Below are 13,322 nucleotides of genomic sequence, written 5' to 3' on the forward strand. Positions count from 1 at the left end.
TGCATCCTGCCTAAAACACACTTATTTTGAGCTGTTGCTTTATATCAGAAGTGCAGCTGCCATTTCTACTGCCTGGGGACATTTTCCAGTCTGGTATTCTGCCTCCACTGTACTTCATTTGAAGAGCCAAAAAAAAAATCACATCCATAACTTTTGCATTGCAAGCTAGATCCCTGCCCTCTCAACTCTTCATTGAAAGAGAAAAAAAAAGGTCCCTTCTCCAATCTAGTGTTTCTGCTTATGAAGAAAAGTGTCATATCCCAGTGCTCTACCCCCTCACAATCTGAAAGTAAAAAAAAGAAAAATCTGGCGCTCCTTCCTTCTCTCCTAAGAAGGTACCCCAGGTCTCTAATGTCCTCATACTCTATGTGACAGCCAAACAAAAGGCATGTTTTTCAAACTGGGATTCAGGAGCACTAGGCCCTAAAGCACTCTATGTCTACTCTTGAAGACTAGGACAGTAGCATTAAATTTAAATAAAAAAAATGTATATGCCAATTTTGCTTTTTGATACCGTGTGCCTAGGATAGCTGTCCCTTTCACCCCGACCTAGCTATGCCTCTGCATTACATTATATACATTGGGTAGCTTTCAAGGTATTGCAAGTGAGGTATCATGATAACAGGGATCGTGTTATGCTCTCTTATAGTAGAAGTACTATGAGAGAGAGAATAGTAGAAGTACTTACAGGTAATCAGGTATCTAGCAGTTCATCTAGACACTTCCTTACATTTCATAAGTGTAGTACAAGTGAAAATATGAAAACAAGTTGCTTGAACCTGTAGCATGGAGAGATAAAGCCCTGACATAACCCCAAATGAGCCACAGTCAACTACTGGCATGTGAGTTAAAGGGAGGGGGCAGGGAAAGATGGGATTAAACAGCTAACACCAGCTTACCCATTCTGGGAGGAGTGAGGCAGCTTGACTTCCTGCACTGACAACAACTGCAAGACTTCAGGAGTGTCACCTGCAGCAAGAAGCCAAGCATGCACATTCTACACAGCAGTAAACCACTTTGCTGGAAGGTTGAGCATAGGTAGCAGTTTGCATATGCCTTCTGAGAGCAGCTATAATGGAACGTGCAGGCTGCCAAAGGGGCAGGGATGCAGCATTACACAGGATCAGCCAACTATCCGATTCCCTAACACCTGACTCTTGTATCCAGTGGAGAGTGAATGGGCTAGAAGGGTCTCATTCCAGTGAAGACGTAAATGGCTCAACTGGGTATAGAATGGAGAGCCATTGGGTTGATCCTGCAGGCTACAAAAATTGTACATATAACATATGTAACTAAAAAATAGCATGTACATCCACTCCCTGACAAAACAGCAAAAACAGAACAAGTAGATGGAGGGCGGAGATGGCTAATGCAACAGTAATCTATTAGAACATCTACTGCTATGGTACATTTACTTGCACAACTGTACTATGTACAATAGATAATTGTTCCAGTACTCTAAGCTTTATGGGGAGTTAACCAAAGGTTAGAATTATATAGGGAGAAGGAATTCAAGAATCCTGGAGCCCCTGGAGTGTGGTCCCAGCAAATCTTGTTCTGGACCTTGAAAAGGAATCCAACCTCTAATCCTTTGTAAAAACATGTACAGAGGACCAAGCTGCAGCTTCCAGAAGACTTCTAGAGTCCACCCCTTTTCAAAAAGCCACAGAAGAAGCCAAAACTTTAGTAGAGTGAACCCTGACCCTGTCTGGAAGTTACTTGTTATGGTAAGGATAGCGGAAAGAAACAGCATTAGCCAACTATCTAGAAACTGTCTGCTTTGGGTACTAGTTGTCCTTTCATAGGAAACAAATAGCTGAGTGGCCTTCCTGAAAAATTTAGTTCTATCCAAGTATTATGTGCGCTGCCTGTGGACATCCAAAGTGTATATGATTCTTTCTCCCCTGGTTTTTAGTTCTGAAAAGAATACAGGAATATTAATAGATTGGCTCAAGGTAAACTGTGAAATCACTTTAGAAATAAAACAAGGATATGTTCACACAGAAACCCTATCCTTGTGGAAAATGAGGTAGGGCTGAACTCACCATAAGAGTTGTAACTCAGATATTCTTCTTGCAGTAGTTATAGCAATGAGCAAAACAGCCTTCCATGTTAAGAACCTCACTTCAGCCTGGTGAGCTAATTTAAATGGTAGAAGTGTTAGTAAAGATTCGAAGGAGGAATCGGTTTTCTAGGTGGATGAATATATGAAACCCCTTTCAAAAACTGAATGACTACATGAAGAGAAGAAAGGGGGAGATCTAAGACCACATAAGCAGAAATGGCCAAAAGATGGATGTTGCTGGAAGAGTAAGAAAGGCCAGATAATAACTCATGCAAATATTCCAAAACCAGTGGCATTTGGGCCCTGAAAGGGTTGTGGTTATTAGTCTGGTGCCAACTAGCAGTAGTTTAGCCTCCTTTAATATCTGCTGCACATCCTCAGAGAAAATGTGTCTAAAACGTATCAAAACTGTATCATCCAGGCAGTTAGCTGAAGTGATTTCAGGATGGGGTGTAAAAAACAACCCCTGTCTTGTTTAAATAAACCTCTGAGGAAGCTTGTGGTAACTTCCCTTGGCCATTTTCAAAAGTAGATAGAACCACTGTTGCCTGGGCCAAACTAGAGATACCACCATCATCTTTGAAGAATCTTTCTGGATCTTTAGAACTCTGGATATCAGTGGAAAGGAATACAGGGACATTTCTGTACAGGGAATGAGAAAGCATCTGTCTTCCAGGCCTGTTTGTAAGGAATACTGGAGCAAAATTTCTTTAACTGTTTTGAAAGGAGACAAACAGATCTATTTGATGTGTTCCCCACGGGTGTATCAATTCCTGAAAACCCCCTGGGAGTAATTTCCATTCATGAGTTTCTGTCTTGGTCCTGCCTAGCTTGTCTGCAATAATGTTCTGTTCTGATGGAATATAAGAAGCCTGAAGAGTTTAACTGAGCTAAATTGCTACTTCTCAGGTCATCTTGCCAAGTCTGCAAAGGAGATAAGGTGTGATACCCCCTTGTCTGGTTATAAACTACATCACTGTGGTATTGTCTCTGGCAACGTGCAGAGGTCTCGAAAACCAGAGATGGTTTAAGGACTTTAGAGTATTTATTACAGCAAACAACTCTTTGACATTGATGTGTTTTTGTCTGTCCCATTTGTTCCACAGACTTTGCACTTTCATCCAATTGAATGCAGCCTCCTAAGCAAAGTATGAGGCATCTGTTGTGACAGATTGCAAATGAAGCAGAAGGAAAAAGGGAAGGTCAGGACTGAGAGGCAAATGGTTCATTCAGTACAGTAACTTCCTTCTTAAAATCCCAGCACTGTCCTCTGAAAAGATAAAGGCTGATGATGTTAAAACCAGACTAACATAAGATAGCGCTAAATCTGAAGGGAATCATGATAATAATCATAATAATCATAAAAGTCACAAAAACGGTACTTATGTACCTGCCATAATGCTGGATCCTTTCATTCACGTCCATCCAATATAACTCGTGGGTCCTTAAGCTGCTTCTCAGGTCCAGCCTGGCAAAACTAGTGCTCCAGCCTCACGCCCTTTAAGAATTCTTACATAAGACAACTGTCTCAAAGACCCATGAGTCGAATTCGACATACAAAATAAATAGGTTCCCAGAATCCCGAGAAATTCCTGACCCTGGCTGATATCAGGGACTAGTTGGAAAATGACAGGAAGTTTTTGCTGCATAGTTCTACTTTGTTCTTAGGAAGACAAGACTTTCCTAAGGAAGCATGCAGAAGACATCTCAGAAAAAACTACTTTGTGGCATGGGACGAGACAAGCTTTTTGTAAGTTCAACTGAAACTCCAGACTGAGAAGTAGTTTCTTGACACCTCAGAGAGTCCTGATAACTGGAAAAAAGAGTCTGCAAATATAAGACAATTGTCTAAATATGGAAATATGTAGTGTATTTCCTGAAGTCTGTAATAAACAATTACTGGAGCCGGGCACTTTATAAATACCTTTGGTGCAGCAGATAGCCCAAAGGGTAAGACAGATGAATGACAGTATTACCCAGATACAGAAAAAATGTCTGAATTCCTTGCCAGCAGGAATGTGATGATATGTGCATTTTAAGTATAAAGGTGTCATGAAACTGAAGGGGGAATGAGAGGTAACAAGGTCTAGAGGGACAGCATTTTGAACTTTTGGACCTTGATATAGAGATTGAGAAGGAAATATGTAGAAACGGTCTCCAAACTCCTTCTTTCTTTGCCACCACAAGGACCCCTGTATAAAAACTTTGACCTGTCTTATTTGAGGGTGCTAGTTCTATCACCAGCTGAGACAATATGGGATGCAAAACTGGAGGAAACAGGATATTTGGTTTATAGTATGAGGCATAATCCACTGGAAAGGAGGCAGGGACTCCCATTGCTTCCTGTACCCCTGTTATATAAGTATTAGACCCCATTTGTCTGAAGTAAGCTGATGCCACTGGGTAGATGCAGACCTAGAAAGAGAGACAGATTGCCAGGGTGAGAGGGGTGAGGCTAATGAGTCAAGTACTCATTCTGAATTTTTGGAATGTCCTTGGTTCTGAGACATTTTCCCTTCACTTTTAGAGCCTCCTTTCTGTTGCTTTTTAAAATATGTCTGCTGGCATCTTTCTGCTTAAATTGATGTTTGAAAAATTATGCTGAGTAAGAAAGAAAGTTTTTACTGAATTTAAAAAAGGAGAGTTGGAAATTTTGAGTCATCCCTTGAATCAATTTCCCTCTTTTATCAAAATTGTAAGGATCTCAGTTGCAGAATAGCGAAACAGAACATACTTGTCTATGGGACAATACAAAATATCTGCTTTAAAATATTGTGGTAGGTTCTGAGAATGTAACTAAGCAAATCATTTCATAACTGATTCAAGAGTAGCAGCCCTGGAGACAGCATCAGCAGAATCATATAAGTATTTTAAGGGGAGTTTGGAAAGCAGGAACATTTAAGGAAATCAAAGAATTTTTAACTTCTGAAGAGGGAAGACTAACAGTAAAGTATCTCATGTTCTCAAAGGTAGACAGTAAAAATTTTAGTGTGAGCCTAGCAGTTCAAAATTTTGAAGGGTAAAGTAGCAGAAAAATAAACTTTCTTTCCAAATCTATCACAAATGTTTCCCATTCTTGTCAGAGGGATAGGGTTAGAATTTACAATCTGTTAAGGAACAAACATTTTAGATAAGTAAATAATTGCAGAGTCTTCTTTAGAATCAGAAAACAGATATTTATGAGTCTGAGGTACTTTGTATAAAATATCAGAATTTTTAGTAATAGGATGTTGGCTGTCAGGCATGCTGCAAAGTGTTAAGAAAACATCCTTTAAAGCTAATTAAAGAGGAAGGACTGTTGTAGGCTATGGAATATCCAGTTGCAAGAAATTGTAATACTTTTGCTGGAAAATATGGATTTCATTATGTTCCCACTGAAATAAATCTTTCCTTTTGCCTAAGGTCTGAGCAAAAGATAGTTCTTATGGAGGAACTCTGAAGTATCACTTTCATCAGAATCAGAATATTCAGCTTGAGGAAAGTTCACTGAAGAAAAACATTCTACCTCCATTCCCTGCTCATCTGACTGGGAATCAGTAACAGAATGTGAAGGAAATATGTTTCTTTTTGTATATGTTTTCTTTGAAGAAATAGGATTTAAACATTAAAGACAGAAAACAATTCCTTAGTAAAGTCTTCCCTGTCCATAGTTAAAGATATAGCAGAAGTGCAAGTCTTAGTTTTTGTTTTCCTTTTCCTGTGAGAATCCATGGAAAAAGATGGACTCATGGCAGGGACAATATCCTGGAAATCAGGCAACATACCCCAGTTATACAGTAAACCTTCATCCACTCCTTCCCTTAAGACCAGCAAGGGAGTTCTTTACCCAGAAAGGATAACCCTACAGCCACAAAGGATGTGTCTCCCAATCCTTAAAGGCTTCCCAAGGAACTACATCAAAAGGACCAAAAGATATCACTGAGAGGTCCAAGTAACAAAGTCCAGCCACAGCAGATTCACCCATTGGTGGCTGAGACAGTGAGGGAACCAGTCTGACTGAGTCTTGAGAAATTTTATTTTTCTATTTGATGGGAGTAGAAAGAACAAAGGAAACAGGCAAATGCTCCATGTTTAGATGAAAATGAATCCTGAAAGATGGGTAGCACACCCTGTGTGGGTCACTGAACCTACTGACAGAAAAGTAATGCTTTTGAAGTAAAAAAAAAAAACAAAAAAAAAAGCAAATGACATTCCCCAAAGGCACAGTGTTCTGCCTCTAATACATTAATACTACATTGATATGTAAAAAAATAAGAAGAAAAAAAACTTTTTTTTACACAAGCATGCACACGATGCAAATCCCCTACCAGCCATAACAGTCTCTAACAATATTCTTTAAGCATAAAGTTACTAATTTCACCAAAATATAAATATATATATATATATATATATATATATATATATATATATATATATATTATATATATATATATATATATATATATATATTTATATATATATATACACACACACACACACACACACACACACATATATGTTTTTTTTTTCTTCAGAAATAAAATTATGGAAGGTTTTCTTCAGCAGGGTATTTATCTGCTCAACCTTGAAGGATCACAAGCCAGACTATAAGTTCTATGAAACCCACAGAGGAAGTGCATTTTGGTGGCAAGAAAGTTCTGAAGCTTTTGGCTCCCTAACCACTGCTTTTATGTGACTCTCCTGCAGCCCCACAGTTGTTAGGGTGTATGGAAGGTACCCTGAAGCTTTACAAGCTGGCCAGTGGTCATATTCTTGGCAGGATATAACCTGTGAAGCTTAGGCTACTGCACCAGTGACCTAATAATGTTGGATATTACTTCTATCATGTCACACATGTATACAATGTTGAAGGATTACTTTTTAATACCTGAAAATATTCTTGTCATTCCATATTGTAAGCACCATGCAAATCATATTTTTAATAATATGTATAGTACATTCAAGTTAGCTTATTTTTTAATTGCAGACCTACTGTACTGCAGTCATATGTTGCTCTAATTTGATGTTTACAGTTCTGTAACCAGGATCTATGTATCATATTATAATGTTTGCTTGCTTTAAAAAATGTCCAGACAGACCTCCCTGCCTGTCTAATTGAAATATTTAATAATGAAAAATGCATTGAACACCTCCAAAATTGAGGCTATGCAATCCATGCTACCTTGAGAGATTCTTCAGTCCATTTTCTTCTAACTCCCATTCTTTATTATGGAAATCATCTTGGGAAAGTATGCAATTTAGGAGTTATTCTAGGTCAAAGGTTGACTCTAAGAGGTCAATTGTTAGCTGTTGTAAAATTATCTTGTTTGCATTTAAAAAGCATATCTGGGATAAAGCACTTTTTATTTCAGGCTGATTTCTCAGTAGAGTTTTGTGCCTTAGTTTAATCATGACTGGATTGCTGCAGTGCTCTTTACCTAGGACTCACCATCATATCTACGATAAAGCATTTTTGATCTCGGCCTGATGTCTCAGTAGAGTTTCAAGCCTTAGTCTTATCATGTCTGGATTATTACAGTGCCCTTTACCTAGGACTCCCCATCACTGAATTTAACATTTAGTGCAACACAAAACTGTTAGGTTACTTACTGGTATTTTATATTCCCAACATATTATCCCTATTTATTTCTTTATTTATTCAACATTTGTTTACCAGGGAAGTTCAACTGGGCCAGAAAGTGCCCATTTTCAATGGCGGCCCAGAAAGAAAAGCTTCACAATCTCATTCTTTCAAAAATCAAGTACAGATATTTTAAATCACAAAGTATCGTGTTAGACTACAAAACATCAAGTACAGATATTTTACATCACAAAGTATCATGTTAGACTACAAAACATCAAGTACAGATATTTTAAATCACAAAGTATCATGTTAGACTACAAAACATCAAGTACAGATATTTTAAATCACAAAGTATCATGTTACACTACAAAACATAACAGTGAAAAATGTTGCAATGAGAAAAACATAGAACATATGTTTCATATTAAAGTGGAATGAAAAACAATAACATGAGTTGGAGAGGATATGGGAGGAAAAGCTCAACAGTTATATATTTTATTATATAGATTAGTATGTGATAAATGAGACCTGAGACAATTGTAATGAGATATTTAAAGAGATATTAGACATTACATGATTAGAGACAGTGAAGGGAAATTAAATGATGTCTTAGCATGCCAGATGATGTTCATATTATGGTTATAGAAGGAAGAAGGATGAAGGAGATTATAAGAAGAGTGCAGGGTAAGGTGTCTTCAGGTAGCTGAGGTAAGTAGGGATTAAAGAGAAAGAGGTAAAGGAAAGGTCTGCAGAGATGAAGTAGATAAGGTAAGTTAGTGGGAAAAACAAAATAAAGGAGTAGAACAGGAGGTTGGAGATGGTTGTGAAGTATGATTTAGGTTGAAGGAGGTGAGAGAAGTATTGTGAGTAAGTTCAGCCAGGATTGGCACAGGGGTAGGTCCATGATTTTGTAAAGTATTCTTTTAGGGGCCATTTAAATGTTGGTAGATTATAAATAGTTCTGGTGGTTAAAGTAAGGAGTTCCATTTTTCTGCTACTGAGTACAATTATAGCCTTTGTCCATGGGATTTATTTGGTTTATTTATGGTGAGAAGCTATTTGTCTTCTGGCTCAAGAGTTCTTTTAGGGAAATATACATTGATTAAAGAAGTAACAGCAGGGCAGACTAAAGGTTGGTGCATGATTGTATGTGTTATTACTGTTCTGTGTGGTTTGTACTGTTTGTTGGTTCATTTTAGAATTATTTTTAAGATTTTGATATTGGTGTTTCTGTTCATACATGGCTTGGGTCCTTCTTACTGGAAAGAGCTATTGGTACTATATACTTTGACTAGGGTTCTATGCTTGGCCACTCAGGGACTGCCGTTGGCTTCCACAGGTGTGGCTTTAAAATGCAGAGGTCTGGTCTTTGGTTTACCTGGCTCCTCAGTCTTCACATGTGGAATCTACTATCTCAGGGGCTGCAGGAATGCTCCTCGTTGGTTGTCATCCATAGATCATTAAAACATATCTCTTAGAAATTTCTTACAAAGAGTAGGATGAGATTACTCACGGCCTACTTCAGACTGTGATATATATATATATATATATATATATATATATATATATATATATATATATATGATATTAATAAAAGACAAGTAGCAAGTTGGTCAGGGTGGTAAATACAGCCAGAGATTAATTAGAGGGAGTGATGCAGGCAGGGGAAAACAGAGGAATGTGATTATTCATAATTAAAGTAAAACATGGAATGCATTAATGTGTTATGTTTTTAAGCTTCCCTGATAAGGAATATGAATATAGCCAGGAGTTGGTCAGATGTTTCAGATTAGATATAAATAGCTTGTCTATTTGTTTCAAAGGAATGCGAATTGCTCCAGATGTTTGAAACATAGTTGTTATACAGTGTGTCTCCAGCAGTATAATTTGATTTAATGGTGACTAGTAGAAGTTTTTCACTGGAACATAGTTCTCTTGGTGAACAGTAGGCCTGTATTGTGTTCTTTAGAGACCGACAGTTTTCTTGGTTATTGATGAGAGCATGTGCTTCAGGTAACTGCATGCTGATTAGGTAATGTGGAAGTTCCCTCCACCCTAGTTGTCTTAGGACAAAACAGTGGTTGGACCTGAAAGTGGCAGTGGTGGCAAATTTTGCTACTTTATTCTAGAATGTTGCAAGTTTAATTTGATGTGCAGTTTGCAGATTCTTGAGAAATGGGGATGCATAAAGGTAAAAAAATGTTCATATATATGTAGGTAGGAGGTATGCTGGTGCAAGAGATTTCCTGGCTGTGTCTATGAGAAAGGGACTTGGATCAATAAAGAAGACCCAGCTTTTGGTGTGTTTTTTTTTTTTCTTTTTGGTTACTTGGAGCATACATTGGTCATATTTGAGATTAACATCTATGGGGACACCATGCAATTTTTTGTGGGTTACATCTTCAATTGTTGTGTTGTTGGCTGAGATGATGGTGAAATTGTGCTTCAGAGTACAGTGTTATTTGAGTGTGAATAACATTATTTTGCTTTTCTTTGGGTTAAGGAGAAGATTAGAGTTATTAGCCAGGGGAAAAAATGTCTGAGTGTTTCCTTGGAGATTAATGAGATTTGGCATGGAGAGATAAAGGTAGACTCATCCACGTGCTGCAATAACGTAGCATGTTTGGATGCTCCATTCCACGTGCTGCACTAATGTAGCATGTTTGGATGCTCCATTCCACGTGCTGCACTAACATAGCATGTTTGGATGCTCCATTCCACGTGCTGCACTAATGTAGCATGTTTGGATGCTCCATGGAGTGTTTTTATGAATATGTTAAATAGGGCATGGCCTAGGATGGAGCCTGGGGGTCTCCTGCAAGGGCTAGAAAGAAAGAAAGGTGAAAGACTGTACTGCTATTTCACAGATCATTGTCTGTTGGAGAGGTAGGTATGGAACCAGGAGGACAAAATTATGAAGAGACTTAAGGAGGATAGTTGATCTAGTAGTTTTCAATGGCAGTCCATGTTGAAAGCTTCAGACTGAGCAAGGAAGACAGAAGCAATTAGAAGTGCTGCATTCCTACGTGTATTAATAGTATTAGTGAAATGAAGTAGGCCAGTTGTCTTATTATGGTTTGGACAAAACCACTGCTTTGTTGTTGAGAAAATGTTATTGCCAGTAACATCTTCAAAGAGTTATGTGTGAATGCACTTTTCAAGGATTTTTGATAGCAGTGATAATAATGTGATTTACATATAGTTTGAAAAGCCAGTAAAGTTTCCTTCTTAGTACAAAGGTGTTATGAATGACTTTTTCCAGAGAGTGGGCAGTTGGTTTTCTTGGAAGTGGCAGTTAATTTGGATGGAGACAAGGTAAGGTAGTATATCTGCAGCCATTTTGATGAATTCACCAGGAAAAATATCTATAACTAAGCTAATCAGCTTTATTTTTTTTAGATAAATTTTGATAGCTGATGAGTGGGAATGGGCTGGAAGAAGACTTTTTGCTTGTGTAATGGAAAATGGGGTTGAAGAGGGGCTATCTTTGACAAGTGTTGTTGTGTCTTTCGGCTTTTCCCGGTTAGGGGTCGCCACAGCAGAACTCCGGTCCGCTAATGATTGGCAGTAGATTTTTATGTGCCGAGTTGCCAGCCCTGATGCATAACTTTCAACGAAAGCACGCCCATTCATGCATGTCTCCATAAAGAAGACGCTCTAGCTGAGAATCGAACAGGGCAACATCTTACTGGGAGGCGATAATGCTACCGCAGCACCACTAGCGCAGTCTGTCTTTGACAAGTGTGAGAAATGTTTTTTTTTTTTTTTTTTTTATAAAAATGTGTGTTAAGTTGAGTGGTACTGCTATCAGTATGAAAGTTACTTGATGGAGTTTGGTAGAGGAGCTTAATAAGAGAATACCAGAGCAGTCTGGGATTGTATTACTATACTGATATCCCTGCTGTACATTATACATCTCAGTTGTCCAGATTTTCACAGAATGCCCAAATTTTTACCTAATATTTTTGGTATTTTTTTGTAACCTTCAGATAAATTATTGATGATTAAAGTCACTAAATAATGGCAGAGATTTGAGCTTCAGACTTCATTTCCTTCAGAAAACGCATGCTTAAAACCTGTTATTCTAGCAAATCCCTGATTTGGGGCATTTGTACACCCATTATTTTTGGCTTTTTTTCAGATTTGTTATGCTAAGAGGTTCAGAGATATGCTGTAGATTAGTATCGTATGTTTCTCATTTTTTTTTTTTTGCTTTAATGTGGTAGTTGGTGCAGCTTCTTTGATGTTTGAAGTTTTGTCTGTTACTTTTGGATTTTTTTGACCAAGTCCCTGAGATTTTGTCTCTACCTGCTTGGTTTTATAACAGCAATTAGAATGCATTGCTGTTTCACTCAGCAAATGGAAGTTAACTATTAAATCGTTTTTGTGTGAAGAAGATGGAAATAGTGCCATGCAGGGTTGGAATTAATTTGTTTTGTTCTTAATGGTGTTCAATCATATAGCAAATTTAGAAAGATTTTGTTGAAGTCGTCTCCATCTACTGGGAGTATTTTTACCAAGTTCTAGTTACATACATTTAGGATGGTAATGATAATTTAAAATGTAGAGGCAATTACTTGCTTGAATATATTGTGGCACTTTCTAAGCATGTTTTTTTTTTGGGGGGGGGTGAGTTTACTACCTAAAAAAAAATATGTCTCTACACAGGAAAAATAACACTTTTAATAATACAAGAGCTTTTATCCTAAAAGTTCCAGAACCTCTTCAGATAATTGACACAGGTTAAAACAGCACATTAAGTATAACACACAAAAATGTCATGTGATAAAATCAACCAATCAATTAAATTAACAAATAAAAAATTAATTTATACATAGTAACGAAAAAAAAAACTACTATACTTATCCAAACTCTAGCACAATCACATAGAAAAATCCAAATAACCTAATTAGTAATAGTTATAAATATCCATGGACTTTAATACCAACAGTCCATTCAGTGATGTTTTCTCATTTAATGCTGGGGGAAGTGGCATTTAATTTTATCTGCCACTGTAACTTTTTGGTTTAAATAATCAACCCACAACAACCACTATGAGTGGGCATTGGTACCTTCTCTAATACATAAAACATTTTTTTTTTAATTCCTACAATGCGTAAAATGTTTGTAAAGTGCATTTCCTACATTTTTTTTCTTAAGTGCATAGCAATGCTCATAAATCCTAGTTCAGGGTTATCAGTTTTACCCACATAAAAGCTGTCACAAGATGCACACATAGCAATATATATTAATCCCAGAGTCTTACAACTACATTTACATTGTCTACAACTACCACGTATGGCCATTTTTCCTATGTTCCAGTTACATACTTTTAGGTTGGTAATGATCATATGCTTTTAAAATGTAGAGGAGATTGCTTACTTGAATATATTGTGGCACTTTCTGAGCATGGGTTTGTTGGGGTGGGGGGGGTTACTACCTGCCAATCAATATTAAGTTCTCTAAGCATGATTGTTTCTTGGGGTATATTATGAGATGGCCAGCATAGGATATCTTCTGTGGTAACAGTATTACTGACTCATGGGCAGTGCTTGCTGGAGACAGGGGTTGTTCATTTGACTCTATTAGGCCACATCAGGGGAAAAAGTGCAGAGCAGTACCTGTCTCATCTAGTGCCTATTGCCCATTCCACAGTTTAGCACCCCAGCCCCTCAGCTCTTAAGTAAAGAGCAA

The sequence above is a fragment of the Protopterus annectens genome, chromosome 5.part0 (assembly GCF_019279795.1).
Source record: "Protopterus annectens isolate FY-2018-M chromosome 5.part0, PAN1.0, whole genome shotgun sequence".
Classification (NCBI taxonomy): Eukaryota; Metazoa; Chordata; order Ceratodontiformes; family Protopteridae; genus Protopterus; species Protopterus annectens.